A 14,912-nucleotide genomic window follows, 5' to 3' on the forward strand; every position below is an offset into this window, starting at 1 on the left:
TGTGAATGACAGAGGGCGGGTTGACCCTCACTCTGTTGTTATTCATCTTTTTCTCTCGTGTACTGCCTATCGGCTCAGTCCAAGAAAGTCAATAGCATCCTCCCCTTAATCACCTTCTAGCAGAGTAGCCCAAGCACCTTTCCCAAGCCTGATCCAGCCCTGTGTCTGATGATACTCAAGCCTCAATCAAGAGCGGAAAAAAACCCAAGCACTGGACAAGCCCATAACAGATAAGCTGCTGTTTGGGAACTTGATATTCCCTCTATGCAAACTGGACCAACGCACAACCTAGATATGTCACTGCAAATCTTTGTTGAATGAACAGCTCCAATATCATCAAAGTCACGTCTTTACTTCTCTTTGTAACACAGTTGTCATGAACATCATGATAAAGATGTATAGGAAAACTGAAGGCTCTGACCATTTGGAAACATTAAACATCAGAAAAAGTAGTGACCAGAATCCAAAATGTCAGATGAAATTCTGTGTTAAGCCATATAAGTAACTGAACAAAATATCTGGTCTTTCTCAGTTGGGGGGAAAAAAAAAACTTTTGTAAGGATTGTTCCATTTTACAGACTAGGAAAATGACACCCATTGAGGCTGGGTAAGCAATTCAGGATAATCCAGATGGGGAGAGAAAGAGGGCATGAGGACATTTAGCAGAGACTGAAAACACTGTCTCATACTCAATTTTTTTTCCCAAACCAAGTCATCTTTATTAATGCATCTTCTCTCCCTCCCTCTGTGTGTGTGTGTGTGTGTGTGTGTGTGTGTGTGTACATGTATGTATGTAGCAAATATTTCTTCTTTTTTTTTTTTTTTTTTTTTTTGAGACGGAGTTTCGCTCTTGTTACCCAGGCTGGAGTGCAATGGCGCGATCTCGGCTCACCGCAACCTCCGCCTCCTGGGTTCAGGCAATTCTCCTGCCTCAGCCTCCTGAGTAGCTGGGATTACAGGCACGTGCCACCATGCCCAGCTAATTTTTTGTATTTTTTAGTAGAGACGGGGTTTCACCATGTTGACCGGGATGGTCTCGATCTCTCGACCTCGTGATCCACCCGCCTCGGCCTCCCAAAGTGCTGGGATTACAGGCTTGAGCCACCGCGCCCGGCCAGTATGTAGCAAATATTTCAGGCCTGAGGCACCACCCCATAGAGCTGGTGAGGAAGTAACTTCTTTTTTTTTTTTTTTTTTTGAGACGGAGTTTTGCTCTTGTTACCCAGGCTGGAGTGCAATGGCGCGATCTCGGCTCACCGCAACCTCCGCCTCCTGGGTTCACTCAATTCTTCTGCCTCAGCCTCCGGAGTAGCTGGGATTACAGGCACGTGCCACCATGCCCAGCTAATTTTTTGTATTTTTAGTAGAGACGGGGTTTCACCATGTTGACCAGGATGGTCTCGATCTGTCGACCTAGTGATCCACCCGCCTCGGCCTCCCAAAGTGCTGGGATTACAGGCTTGAGCCACCGCGCCCGGCCCAGTAACTTCTGCTTCTCGTTGCAATTGTAGATCCACTGGGGACGAATGAATGCCAGGGTGGGGCTGTCCATCAGGGCCTCCTCAAAGCTGGGATCCCATTCCTGTGCGTGATCACAAACTGAACCCTGTTGCTCATACAGCCCTCGAGCTCCCGGTTGAAGGCTGTGATGTATTGGATGAGTTTCCGCCACTTGTTCCCAGGGAACTCCCCATAAAGGAAGAAGTGCTTGTCCTGGAAGAAATCTCGGAGCTCGCGAAATCATCCGTCTTCTCATCTGTGGAGCCTGCATATGGGTCTTCCCTGTTCTCCTCCTGGCCAGGGGGTGGTCTGTGTTCCTTCTGCTCAGCCACCCACCTCAGCTCATCTTCTGTGTCCCCAGAATCTTCCACCCCATTGTCCTGTCCTTCTGACTGTTCCCCTTCAATGTTTGTGTCTTCCTGGGGCACCAGTGAGGCTGCTTTGGTCTATTCCGGGGTTGGGGGCTTCTGGGGTGACCTCGGTCCAGCTGCCTGAGTGGGCTTGGTTTTGGTGTGGGGGCACTTGCGAGGATGCTTGAGGGCTTCATCACCACTGCTGCCGCTGTGAAAGGCCTTATCATCCTCACTGCTAGAGTCTGGCCCTGCCGTAAGGTAGCACCGGGAGGGCAGCCGCTGACGCCTGTGGTGACAGTCCAGCACCCACTCCCTATGCTCGATGCTGCCTACGAGGCCTAGGACCTGGCTGTACTTGAAGGTGTAGGCAAAGACACAGATGAGGTGCGTGCTGTCCGGGGTCCAGTCTTGGCCCCCAGCTTTACGGCCTTATCTTGCAATTCAGAGCAGAAGGGGTTCTGGAAGCCACTCAGCACCACTATCACACCCTGAAGGACCTTCCCCAGCTCCTCTGGGCCAGCGTGGGGTCGTCTGGGCTCAGCACCTTCTCCTCGGGGCTTGCCTGTCACTACCCCCTGTGCTGGGGCAGGGACTGGGGCTGTGGCTGGGGTACAGGTGGGAGCTGGCAATTTAGGTCTCTTGGGAACAGGTGGTGACAGCTGGGGTGCTGGTTTGCTGGCAGGTCTTCTTTTCTTCTTGGTTCAAATCCCGACCTCCTCTTCCCTTTGGGAGACTCCTGGGGCTTGGAGGTACTGCCTACGGCCCCGGAGACTGGAGAGGCTGAGGCGGCGGCACTGGAGGCCTAGAGGGTGGCAGCTTCGTAGCTGGGTCTCGTCAGGTCGCTGGCTGTGGCTGGGGATGTCTTTTTGACCTGGTCGAAGAAGAGAGCCCTCAGCCTCAGAGAGTTGGCATTCTCGTCCTCTTCACACGGAACTGGCCGAGCTTGGTCACTGTCACCTTCTGGGACAGGGCCTCTGCCTCATCTGTCTAGGGGGCTATGAAACCGTTCAAAACTCAGGCCAAAGGGGGAGTCCTTGCTGTAGGGCTGGCTGCAAACAATTTTGACCCGGTCCCAGAGCTTCTCAGCTGCTGCCCGGACCAGCTTGTCAGGCCCAAACATGCGAACGTGGTTGGGGTTCGAACCACTGTGGCTCTCCAAAAGGGACATGAAACATGAGGTGACCAGAAGGATCTCTTAGTCTTGCTCCCCAGCTCCTCCAGCCGAGCTGTCCACCAGCACCTCCATGAAAGCTGAGCAATCATTCCCGATGTCCACGCAGTGTATCTGCTCCTCCTTCTCCAACTGTAGGACCACAGAGATGGTCTTCTTGCCTGCCTTGGCTGCCCGTCATTTTCAGTAAGTGTCTGCCTTGTGAAGATTTTCTGCACAGTGGGTTGAGTCCTGGCTGCTGCAGGATGCAACATGGTGGAGGCTGATCTCCGGCACATCAACTTCGTGGGCTTCACTTGGCCACAGGGATGAGGTATGGTCTGGGGTCCAAGGAGCAGGGAGAGTGGGAGGCGGTGGGGTGTTCCCTGCACGGGCTCCACACTCAATTTTTAAAAAGACAAACACTAAATCAGATCATAAGGAGCATGTGGATGTTTACTCCATTGTGCCTTACATGAACTTGTCATAATGCAAATCTCAGCAAAGATTCTTTCATCATCAAAGTGTTGGCTGGGCAGGGTGGCTCACACCTGAAATCCCAGCACTTTGGGAGACCAAGGTGGGCAGATCACGAGGTCAAGAGATAGAGATCATCCTGGTTAACATGGTGAAACCCAGTTTGTACTAAAAATACAAAAATTAGCTAAACGTGGTAGCATGCACTTGTAGTCCCAGCTACTCAGAAGGCTGAGGCAGAAGAATCACTTGAACCCAGGAGGCGGAGGTTGCAGTGAGCAGAGATCACGCCACTGCAATCCCACCTGGTGACAGAGCGAGACTCCGTCTCAAAAAAAAAAAAATTTTTGAGGCCGGGCGCGGTGGCTCAAGCCTGTAATCCCAGCACTTTGGGAGGCCGAGGCGGGTGGATCACGAGGTCGAGAGATTGAGACCATCCTGGTCAACATGGTGAAACCCCGTCTCTATTAAAAATACAAAAAATTAGCTGGGCATGGTGGCGCGTGCCTGTAATCCCAGCTACTCCGGAGGCTGAGGCAGGAGAATTGCTTGAACCCAGGAGGCGGAGGTTGCGGTGAACCAAGATCGCGCCATTGCACTCCAGCCTGGGTAACAAGAGCGAAACTCCGTCTCAAAGAAAAAAAAAATTTTTTTTATAATTAGTTATTTCCATTTGATGTTTCAGTATATCTTACCACAATAAAAAAACACCAAAAAGTAGATGTTCATTATTTTAAAAATACAAAATGTACCATAAATATAATGAATAGGGCCGGGTGCAGTGGCTCAAGCCTGTAATCCCAGCACTTTGGGAGGCCGAGGCGGGTGGATCACGAGGCGGGTGGATCACGAGGCGGGTGGATCACGAGGTCAAGAGACCATCCTGGTCAACAAGGTGAAACCCCGTCTCTACTAAAAAAAATACAAAAATTAGCTGGGCATGGCGGTGCATGCCTGTAATCCCAGCTACTCAGGAGGCTGAGGCAGGAGAATTGCTTAAACCCAGGAGGCGGAGGTTGCGGTGAGCCGAGATCGCGCCATTGCACTCCAGCCTGGGTAACAAGAGCGAAACTCCGTCTCAAAAAAAAAAAAAAAAAAATATATATATATATATATATATATATATATATATAATGAATAGAATAAAAATCATTAGTAATCTCCTATCTAGGACTAATGCATTAATTATGAAGGGTTTATAAAAATGTAAATTCCTCTGCATTGCTATAGTTCTACAGTGATCTTTTAGAATGTTAACTGTGAATGACAGGCCAGTTTGCCACTATCTTTTTATTATAGTTCCATTGACTTTTGAGGAAGAGGGATTAAGGTCCAAATATTGGCAAATTCACATGAATCTATTGCAATTATCAGTGTAACCTGCTATGTGCATCTAAACTTACAGCTTCTCCTTTTGTACCCAGGAAACTCAGTGTTCCAAATAATATCATTGTGTTGATCAGATAACCAAAAGAAATGGGACACTTTAGGGCATGGAGGATGACTATAAACGGTAGTGCAAGGTGGAAAACGCTGTCTTTCTAAACCCAGTGAAACTGTCCTAGTCACCAGGTAAAGACAGGTTTTACTTCTTATATAGACAGCAGATTCCTATAGAACACTGCGGGACTAAGAAGCAAATAAAAGGTCAAACATACGTGCTTTCTATTTATGCTACTGGCTGACTGCATCTATAAACTGATGTACAGTAGTCTCCCCTTATCTATGGAAGGGTTCATTTCAAGATCCTTAGTGGATGCTTAAAACTGCAGATAGAGGCTGGGCGCGGTGGCTCAAGCCTGTAATCCCAGCACTTTGGGAGGCCGAGGCGGGTGGATCACGAGGTCAAGAGATCGAGACCATCCTGGTTAACATGGTGAAACCCCGTCTCTACTAAAAATACAAAAAATCAGCTGGGCATGGTGGCACGTGCCTGTAATCCCAGCTACTCGGGAGGCTGAGGCAGGAGAATTGCCTGAACCCAGGAGGCGGAGGTTGCGGTGAGCCGAGATCGCGCCATTGCACTCCAGCCTGGGTAACAAGAGCGAAACTCTGTCTCAAAAAAAAAAAAAAAACATGAACGCGGAGTCAAAGTATGTGGGTTTAAATTCTGGCTTTATTTCTAACAAGCTGTGTAACAAAGAAAGTTTCTTAAATTCTATGTGCCTTGGCTGAGCGAATTCAATAAAATAATTTATGTATAGGTGTTAGAATTATGTGCTTTGTATATAGTAATTGCTCCATAAATATTAGCTATTATTTTCTTTTCTTTCTTTTTTTAGCTTTTATTTTAGGCTCAGGGGTACATGTGCAGGCTTGTTAATACAGGCAAGTTCATGTCACAGGAGTCTGATGTACAGACCATTTCATCACCTGGGTACTAAGCAAAGTACCCAGCAATTATATTTTCTGATCCTCTCCTTCTTTCCACCCTCTTCCCTCAAGAGGGCCATATTAATATTTTCATTTTTAAAAATTTCTAGTTTATCCAGGGAGTAGTAAGCTGCTTAAGGGCAGAGAGTGTCACCTCATTTTTTTGTCATTCTCCAGCACTAGTAAGGGTGCCTGGCACACAATAGGTGCTCAATAAATGTTGTTTTTGAATACAGATATAACCAAAACAGACTTAGAGTCTAAGCTAAAAAAAACCACTAAACTGGCCGGGCGCGGTGGCTCAAGCCTGTAATCCCAGCACTTTGGGAGGCCGAGGCGGGTGGATCACGAGGTCAAGAGATCGAGACCATCCTGGTCAACATGGTGAAACCCCGTCTCTACTAAAAAACACAAAACATGAGCTGGGCATGGTGGTGCGTGCCTGTAATCCCAGCTACTCAGGAGGCTGAGGCAGGAGAATTGCCTGAACCCAGGAGGCGGAGGTTGCGGTGAGCCGAGATCGCACCATTGCACTCCAGCCTGGGTAACAAGAGCGAAACTGTGTCTCAAAAAAAAAAAAAAAAAAAAAAAAACCACTAAACTTTAATCTATCACCAAATATGCAGGGTTCCCTTCACTTCTCTCCAGAGTCCACACAGTAACCATCCTTTGGGACTATCCATGGTGCTGACCTCTGGCCAACTGGCCTACATGGCCAGAGCCTGACCAACAATTTGGGCCACATCCTCAAATCTGACTTAACACCTCTGCCATGCTCCCAGTTGGATGGAGCAAATTGTCACCTCAGTGTGGCTCATGACTAAGGCTTTTTATTTTTATTTCTATTTTTATTTATTTTTGAGACGGAGTTTCGCTCTTGTTACCCAGGCTGGAGTGCAATGGTGCGATCTTGGCTCACCACAACCTCCGCCTCCTGGGTTCAGGCAATTCTCCTGCCTCAGCCTCCTGAGTAGCTGGGATTACAGGCACACGCCACCATGCCCAGCTACTTTTTTGTATTTTTAGTAGAGACGGGGTTTCACCATGTTGATCAGGATGGTCTCGATCTCTTGACCTCGTGATCCACCCGCCTCGGCCTCCCAAAGTGCTGGGATTACAGGCTTGAGCCACCGCACCCAGTGACTAAGGCTTTTTAGTAACTGTCCCTACCTGACCTCCTAAATGCCAGAGGATCCTTTCCTAAACCCTGCCCTGTTCGCTGTTTCTCATGACACTGACAACAAAAGGAGCTAACTCTCTTCTCCACGTCGCCTCCCTTTCCTTTTCTAATGCCTTTTCTGCTGTGGTTTCTCCCACTACTTCATTGCTCTTGGGTTTTCCCCCATCTTTTCCTCTTTTCCTTCTTCCTCAAAATATCCCATTTTATGTCCACTACATTACTAATACCTTCTCCTGCCCCACCTCACAAAATCCTTTGGAATTAGGCATATTTTATCCAAATGCAGAAATATAGGATGCAGAGAAGGGCTTCCCTGGGAGAAGAATAAGAGACAGCAGGCTTTTCACAGGATGGGAGCTATACATCAGGCCTCTAACATTTATTTACCTGTTTAAAATATGCTCAAGAGATTTTCATTAAGACAGAGCTGAGGATGAGGGTGGTTATCAAGCAGGTATAGTGACAGAGATCAGACTAGGGGTTAAAGCCTAGGTGGGAAGTGACCCAAGGATGAACTTTGGTTACATCACTGGCTTGTGTGGGGCCAGAACTGGCTAGAGAGACAGGTTTTTGTTCCACATAAACTCTGCTGGAAGGAAGGCATCCAAAGACGAAAAGGAAAGTTATGAGGTATTTTTGATTCTCTCCATGGACTGACTTAAAAGAGTTTTAGCTACATCCCCACACATGCTGGTAAATACTATCAGCATCTTTGAGTAGGGCCATCTCTGAGAAGGAAGACCAGGAGCATTTAATCTATGTGGTTTCTAACATTGCTATAGCAAAATGCAATCAACAAAGCTGGCAAAGGACCTAAAGTGAACCAGGTTTAGATCGTTAGTCTTAGAGCTCTTCTGACAGTTGGTGCTGGAAGTGGACTAAGCCAGAGGGGCCAAGCCAGCCTCTTACCATTCACGGCAAGCATTTACTAGAATGCTTCTGAAGGTAAATGAATATACATACAGCAATATATGCAATTGTTTTGTTAATATGAGTAATCAGCAAAGGAGTTTTAAGTTTTATTTTGTTTTTTTGTTTTGCTTTTTAAAGCTAACACTAGTTGGAGCCATGCATTTTTCTTTCTTTCTTTTTTTTTGAGATGAAGTTTTGCTCTTGTTGCCCAGGCTGGAGTGCAGTGATGCAATCTTGGCCCACTGCAACCTCTGCCTCCCGGGTCCAAGCAATTCTCCTGCCTCAGCCTCCTGGAGCCATGCATTTCTCTAGGAGTTTCACATCTATTAACCCATTCAATTTCCACAGTAACCCTATGGTTTAAGTATTATTATTATACAATTTTACATATGAAGACTGAGGCCCAGAGAAGTTAAGTAACTTGCCCAAAGTCACACAATACTGTCATTTGAGTCAGGATCCAAACCCAGGTGTTCTAGCTCCATTCTCGGCTCTTAATCCCTGTATTCCTCTGGCCCTTTAAGGGAATTACAGGTGATGGACCATCTTTCTAGGGGTGCAGGGACTGGGTACAGGTCTAACTGGGTGAATCTTTTAAATATGTTTATAACAAATATTAACAACTCTTTAAAATGAAAATGAAGATATATCCCCAGAAGTACCTGCAATTCAAGGAGGCTAGGAATGGGGTGAGCAAGGTTAGATGATGAGCTCAGCTCCTGCCCTCCTTTGCAGGGAGTGACACTTCTTCATTCAGTGTCTCCAGGGGCCCCAGTTACTTAGCTCTTCCCAACTCTGTCCCCCCAAATAAACTAGTCAATTTATAATCACACATTATCAAAGTATAACAAATGTAAAACAGCATTCTGTTGTGAAGAAACAGATAAATTCTGAGCATTTCTCAAATGATCTCTTAGGATTGACTCTTGGAAACTGTGGAATTCATCTGAGTGAAATCTCTGCCAAATTGGCCTAACTTTTTCCTGTGCTTTACTTCCTATAGCTTCTCATAACCATCTTGCAAAACAGCTCCTTCCCTTTACTTGTGCTGAAATTGGTTCCCCATCCCTTCTCACGCTGCTTACCTTAGGTCACAAGAAGTTGTTTTTGGATCAACAAGGTCACCCCTTGGCTTGGGCGATCACTGTCTGATCTAAATTGTCTCCCTCCCTACTACTTTTCTTCTCCCCAGTGAGTCCAATATTTTATTTACCTTCTCCATCTTGTCCTTCGCATTCCCAGCTCAATTCATTCCTTCTCAGGAAATCCTCTCCCAACCACCTCTTCAGTAATTCCCTCCCTGCTTCACCTTTTTCTTCCTTGCTCCCATTTGCACTGGAAACTCTCTGTCACGGACATTGTTTACTCTCTCAATAAACCAATGTGCCACTCTTTTGTCTCTCTTGCTGCTGCCATATCCCACCCAGCACCTGTCACTTAGCAGACAATGAACACTCATCGGTTCCTTTAATGAAAGGACCACAGGAGACTGAAGTCATGGCTGTTAAAAAGTGTCTTTGATAGAACTTTCTCAAGCAAGAAGGACACCATGATGTTTTTCACTTCTTAAAACTTTCTTGGCTGGGCAAAATGGCTCATGCCTGTAATCCCAGCCCTTGGGGAGGCCGAGGTGGGTGGGTCATTTGAACCCAGGAGTTTGAGAGCAGCCTGGGCAAACAAACATTAAAAAATAAACATTAGCCGGGCGCGGTGGCTCAAGCCTGTAATCCCAGCACTTTGGGAGGCCGAGGCGGGTGGATCACAAGGTCGAGAGATCGAGACCAACCTGGTCAACATGGTGAAACCCCGTCTCTACTAAAAATACAAAAAATTAGCTGGGCATGGTGGCGCATGCCTATAATCCCAGCTACTCAGGAGGCTGAGGCAGGAGAATTGCCTGAACCCAGGAGGCGGAGGTTGCGGTGAGCCGAGATCGTGCCATTGCACTCCAGCCTGGGTAACAAGAGCGAAACTCCGTCTCAAAAAAAAAAAAAAAAGTGCCGGGCGCGGTGGCTCAAGCCTGTAATCCCAGCACTTTGGGAGGCCGAGGCGGGTGGATCACGAGGTCGAGAGATCGAGACCATCCTGGTCAACATGGTGAAACCCTGTCTCTACTAAAAATACAAAAAAACTAGCTGGGCGTGGTGGCGCGTGCCTGTAATCCCAGCTACTTAGGAGGCTGAGGCAGGAGAATTGCCTGAGCCCAGGCGGCGGAGGTTGCGGTGAGCCGAGACCGCGCCATTGCACTCCAGCCTGGGTAACGAGCGAAACTCCGTCTCAAAAAAAAAAAAAAGAAAAAGAAAAAAGAAAAAAGTTCTCATTAAATTTACATTTAGCATCTTTTACCTGATGGTTTTTAAAACACAATGTATATTGAAGAATATTTTGAAACTATGTCAAGTTGTTTACTTTTATTTTAAAGAGAAACATGTATAATAAATAAAACTAGTGTCACGTCCTTCAGTCATCCCTTTTGGAATCGTAAGAGTATTTCTCTACATTCTCATCTAGCTGAATTTGTTTTTCCTTGACAATCATCATTCAGTATTTTTTTTTTTTTTTTTGAGACGCAGTTCCGCTCTTGTTACCCAGGCTGGAGTGCAATGGCGCGATCTCGGCTCACCGCAACCTCCGCCTCCTGGGTTCAGGCAATTCTCCTGCCTCAGCCTCCTGAGTAGCTGGGATTACAGGCACGTGCCACCATGCCCAGCCGATTTTTTGTATTTTTAGTAGAGACGGGGTTTCACCATGTTGACCAGGATGGTCTCGATCTCTCGACCTCGTGATCCACCCGCCTCGGCCTCCCAAAGTGCTGGGATTACAGGCTTGAGCCACCGCGCCCGGCCAGTATATGTTTTTAAAAGCTTCTTTGTTATTGAATTGCGTGACTTTTCTGGCTACTTAGGTTACTGATATTACAATATTCTGCTCTTATTCATTGCAATGCATGTAATTTTAGCTATATTCTGGGTGGAACAGGCTTTTATGAACTAACCTAGAAACTTAAGTGCCCCTCTTATCCTTGTTTCCATGGGGAAATGCATTTCAATAACCAGCTAGCATACTGACTGTTAGAACACAAGCCATTTGTACAACACTGGCTGCCTGGGACATTGAAGGCCTATGACATGCAGCAACAAAGCCGTTAAATGTGCTTTTCACTTCTATGTTGCCACACAGATGTTTCAAGGTTTTTGTAAGCTGATGAAAAAATGGAAATGCTTCAGCAAAAAAATCCACAATAAATCAACAAGGTGAAGTAACCATTATGATCTGCAAGAGCTTGGTGCATTTGTGTATCCAACGAAAATTTTACGGGACAACATGCAGAAAACAGATTCTTTTTCTGGTGGGGGCTGTGGCGGGGGTGGGGTGTGGGTAAAGCTTTTCTAATTCAAAGCATAAATTTAAGAAAGAATGCTAAGAACTCACAGGTGCTGAGTAACAACAAAACTTGACCTAGGGGCAGTCTACCTATAAAATGCAGGAAACAGGAAGTAGAGAGAGACTGTAAATATCTCATAGCCAATTCTTACCTAATTTATACTAAGCAAATTAAAATAGGATAGTACAAATTAAAAACAGGAAGTTATTTAATGAAGATAATTTGTACATTTAGAAAAAAACTGTATTAGCTTTACAGCAGCTTAACTGTTCTTGCTGGAATTTTTCAAAGCAGCTACCAGGATTAAGTAACTGTACAAGTTTTGTATATTTCTCTGTTATTAATAAGAATGTGGTAGCAGAGACAATAAAAAGGGACACCAAGCATCAAAATAATACTTTTGGCAAAAGTGAAATATGCGACGTAAAACAAAAATGAAAAGAAAGTAGTGCCAGAAAAATTGAGATATTTGTTACGTGTTTCCAAAAACCTGAAATTAAAGTAACGTTCCTACAAGGTGTCCAGAAACCATACTGCGAGGACACAAAGAAAAAAGATACTAAGAACAATTAAAAGATGATCACATTTCTGAGACCTTTTCTAGGATCCACAAACACAGACATAAGAAAAAGGTCGAGGAGCAAAACATGGTTTGGGAAACAGAAAACTAGAAACAAAACAAGGAACATCTGGAATTAATAGATGATAACAGAAAGCCAACATGGAGACTATTCCAAGAAACTAAAAAACCAAACTTCTGTTGAGCATTTAGATGCATTCCTACTTGCCCAAATCCATGTCTACCCTGAGGCATTTGCGGCTGCTCGTCTCGGTGACTGGGAGCCAGGGAGTAGCCTTGCCTCTGAGGATAGATGCACATATTACTCTTTAGGGCTTGAGCCAAGAGGTCCCTGTGCACTCATCCTATTGCAGCATTAGGATACGAGAGAGAGCTCAAGACAGGGACATTGGCAGCTCTTCAGGCTTAACTATCTTTTGTTGCTGAAATTGTACATTGGGGGTTGGTGGTAGAGACATGAGTGGGGTAGGAGGGAACACGCAAGGTAGCTTCTAGGACCTTACAGCGACAAGGACCTACAACAAATGACCACAGGGAGCTGAGGGTTTTGTTCAATGCATACACCAAAGAGAACTTCATCAAGATCTGAGCTGGGTTTAGAGTGCAAATTAAGCAAAGGCCCTAAATTCCTTTGACTTTCCTTATGGTTTTTTAAAGAACTGGTAAATTCCAGGCCTATCTGGGGCAGTCATAAAGATGAACTCCTTGTGAAATGGGCGATATGAACAATGCTGTGTCCATGAAGGTTTTGTCAGTCAGGATGATTCTGGCAGCAAGAAACAGAAAAATCAGACATACGGCTTAAACCATAAAGAAATGAACAGTTCACTATGAAGTCTAGGTAGTGTGAGTTGATGGTTCAGTTACGCCATCAAGGACCCCGCTCTTTCTATCCTTGATCCCATTGCTCTCAGCTCACACAGGTGTTTACCTTCATGGTCAGAGCTCGAGCACCACATTCTTCTACTATGGCTTTTAAGGCTGAAAGTGATGAGAAGAGGACAAAAAAGGCTTTCTGAACTTTGCATGCTGCTCTTATCCGAAAGGAAAAATTCCCCTGAATTCCTAGGCAGATTCCCCTTAAAGCTCATTGTTCAGAATTGAGTCATATGCTAACCCCTAGGCCAATGACTTTCAAGGGAGAACTGAGTTGCTGTAACTGGCTTAGAATAATTGAACTGTAGTCGGACACACTGGTGGGGTTGGGCATACTGCAGCTGGAATGAAGTTGAAATTCTGTTGTCAAGAACATGAAATTGAGCCGGGCACGGTGGCTCAAGCCTGTAATCCCAGCACTTTGGGAGGCCGAGGCAGGTGGATCACGAGGTCAAGAGATCGAGACCATCCTGGTCAACATGGTGAAACCCCGTCTCTACTAAAAATACAAAAACAGGCCAGGCGCGGTGGCTCAAGCCTGTAATCCCAGCACTTTGGGAGGCCGAGGCGGGTGGATCACGAGGTCAAGAGATCGAGACCATCCTGGTCAACATGGTGAAACCCCGTCTCTACTAAAAATACAAAAACTTAGCTGGGCATGGTGGTGCGTGCCTGTAATCCCAGCTACTCAGGAGGCTGAGGCAGGAGAATTGCCTGAACCCAGGAGGCCGAGGTTGCGGTGAGCCGAGATCGTGCCACTGCACTCCAGCCTGGGTAACAAGAGCAAAACTCCATCTCAAAAAAAAAAAAGAACATGAAATTGAGTAAATTTGGATTTTGGGAAAGTGTAAACAGGTACATAAGAAGCCTATGCAAACTCTTACACAAATTACATAAATCTTTATGATGCTGCTGTTATTTGGATGGAAAATGCAACAGTCAGGATAAGCTAAAGTAATGCTGTGGGAACAAACAACACAAAATAAACTGAGGTTTATTTCCTGCTCATGTCATATGCCTACTATGGGTCAGCTGCAAATCTGCTCCACACATAGACCCAGACTCATAGTGCAGGTCTTATTTTGGATGTAACTGGTCTTACAGTAGAGGAATAAAAATCACAGTGAACCAGATGCTGGCTCTTAATGTTTCTGCTCCAAAGTGACATATGTCACTTTTGCTCACAATTTATTGCCTATAACAAGCAAATTGACCATGCTAGACCTCAACATCCAGGGAAGTATCATCCTTCTGCAGGAAGGTGAACTGAGAGAGGAACAACAGATTTTTCAAATAATGCAAACTACCAAAAAGATGAATGTGTCATTCAGCCATCATTCACTTAAATATGGTCATGCACATTTGTGACTCACAATTAAGCTTTTTCTTTTTTCTTTTTTTGAGACAAGAGTTTTGCTCTATTGCCCAGGCTGGAGTACAGTGGCACGATCATGGCTCGCTGCAACCTCCACCTCCTGGCTATAAGCAATTCCCCTGCCTCAGACTCCTGAGTAGATGGGATTACAGGCAAAACCCCGTCTCTACTGAAAACACAAAAATTAGCATTAAGGTTTTTTTTTGTTGTTGTTGTTGTTGTTGTTGTTTTGAGATAGAGTCTTGCTCTTGCTCTTGCTCTGTAGTGCAGTGATGTGATCTCAGCTCACTGCAGCCACCGGTTCCCAGATGCAAGAGATTCCCCTGCCTCAGCCTCCTGAGTAGCTGGGACTACAGGCACACACCACTACACCCAGCTAATTTTTTCTTTCTTTTTTTTTTTTTTTTGTATTATAATAGAGACAGTATTTCACCACGTTGACGAGGATGATCTCAGTCTCCTGACCTCATGATCTGGCCACCTCATCCTCCCAAAGTGCTGAGGTTACAGGCATGAGCCACCGCACCCGTCTGCATTAAGCTTTATGATTGCAGTCTTCCTTGAGTTTTTCTGTTGCCATTAGAAGCACAGCAGGCAAACTTTGCCATTTATCCTATGATGATATGCTGCCTGAAGAACAAAGTCAATGTACAGCATTTATTATTTTCCTCATGTTAAATTTTTTATAAAATAAACAACAATATTAAAATGATTTAAAATGGCCATTAAAAAATACCATTTCCTGGGCTCC

General features: G+C 45.5%; 1 protein-coding gene and 1 pseudogene across 1 annotated transcript in view; both read right to left on the reverse strand.

The window, feature by feature from the left end:
* LOC101042006 (DNA repair protein XRCC1-like) overlaps positions 1-3,432 on the reverse strand; it is a 34,703-nt pseudogene extending 31,271 nt beyond the window's left edge.
* The window catches only part of RASGRF2 (Ras protein specific guanine nucleotide releasing factor 2), a 374,367-nt gene that overhangs the window by 318,667 nt on the left and 40,788 nt on the right, over positions 1-14,912 (reverse strand). The window lies entirely within an intron of this gene.

This window comes from Saimiri boliviensis, chromosome 1, assembly GCF_048565385.1.
Source record: "Saimiri boliviensis isolate mSaiBol1 chromosome 1, mSaiBol1.pri, whole genome shotgun sequence".
In the NCBI taxonomy this organism is placed as follows: Eukaryota; Metazoa; Chordata; class Mammalia; order Primates; family Cebidae; genus Saimiri; species Saimiri boliviensis.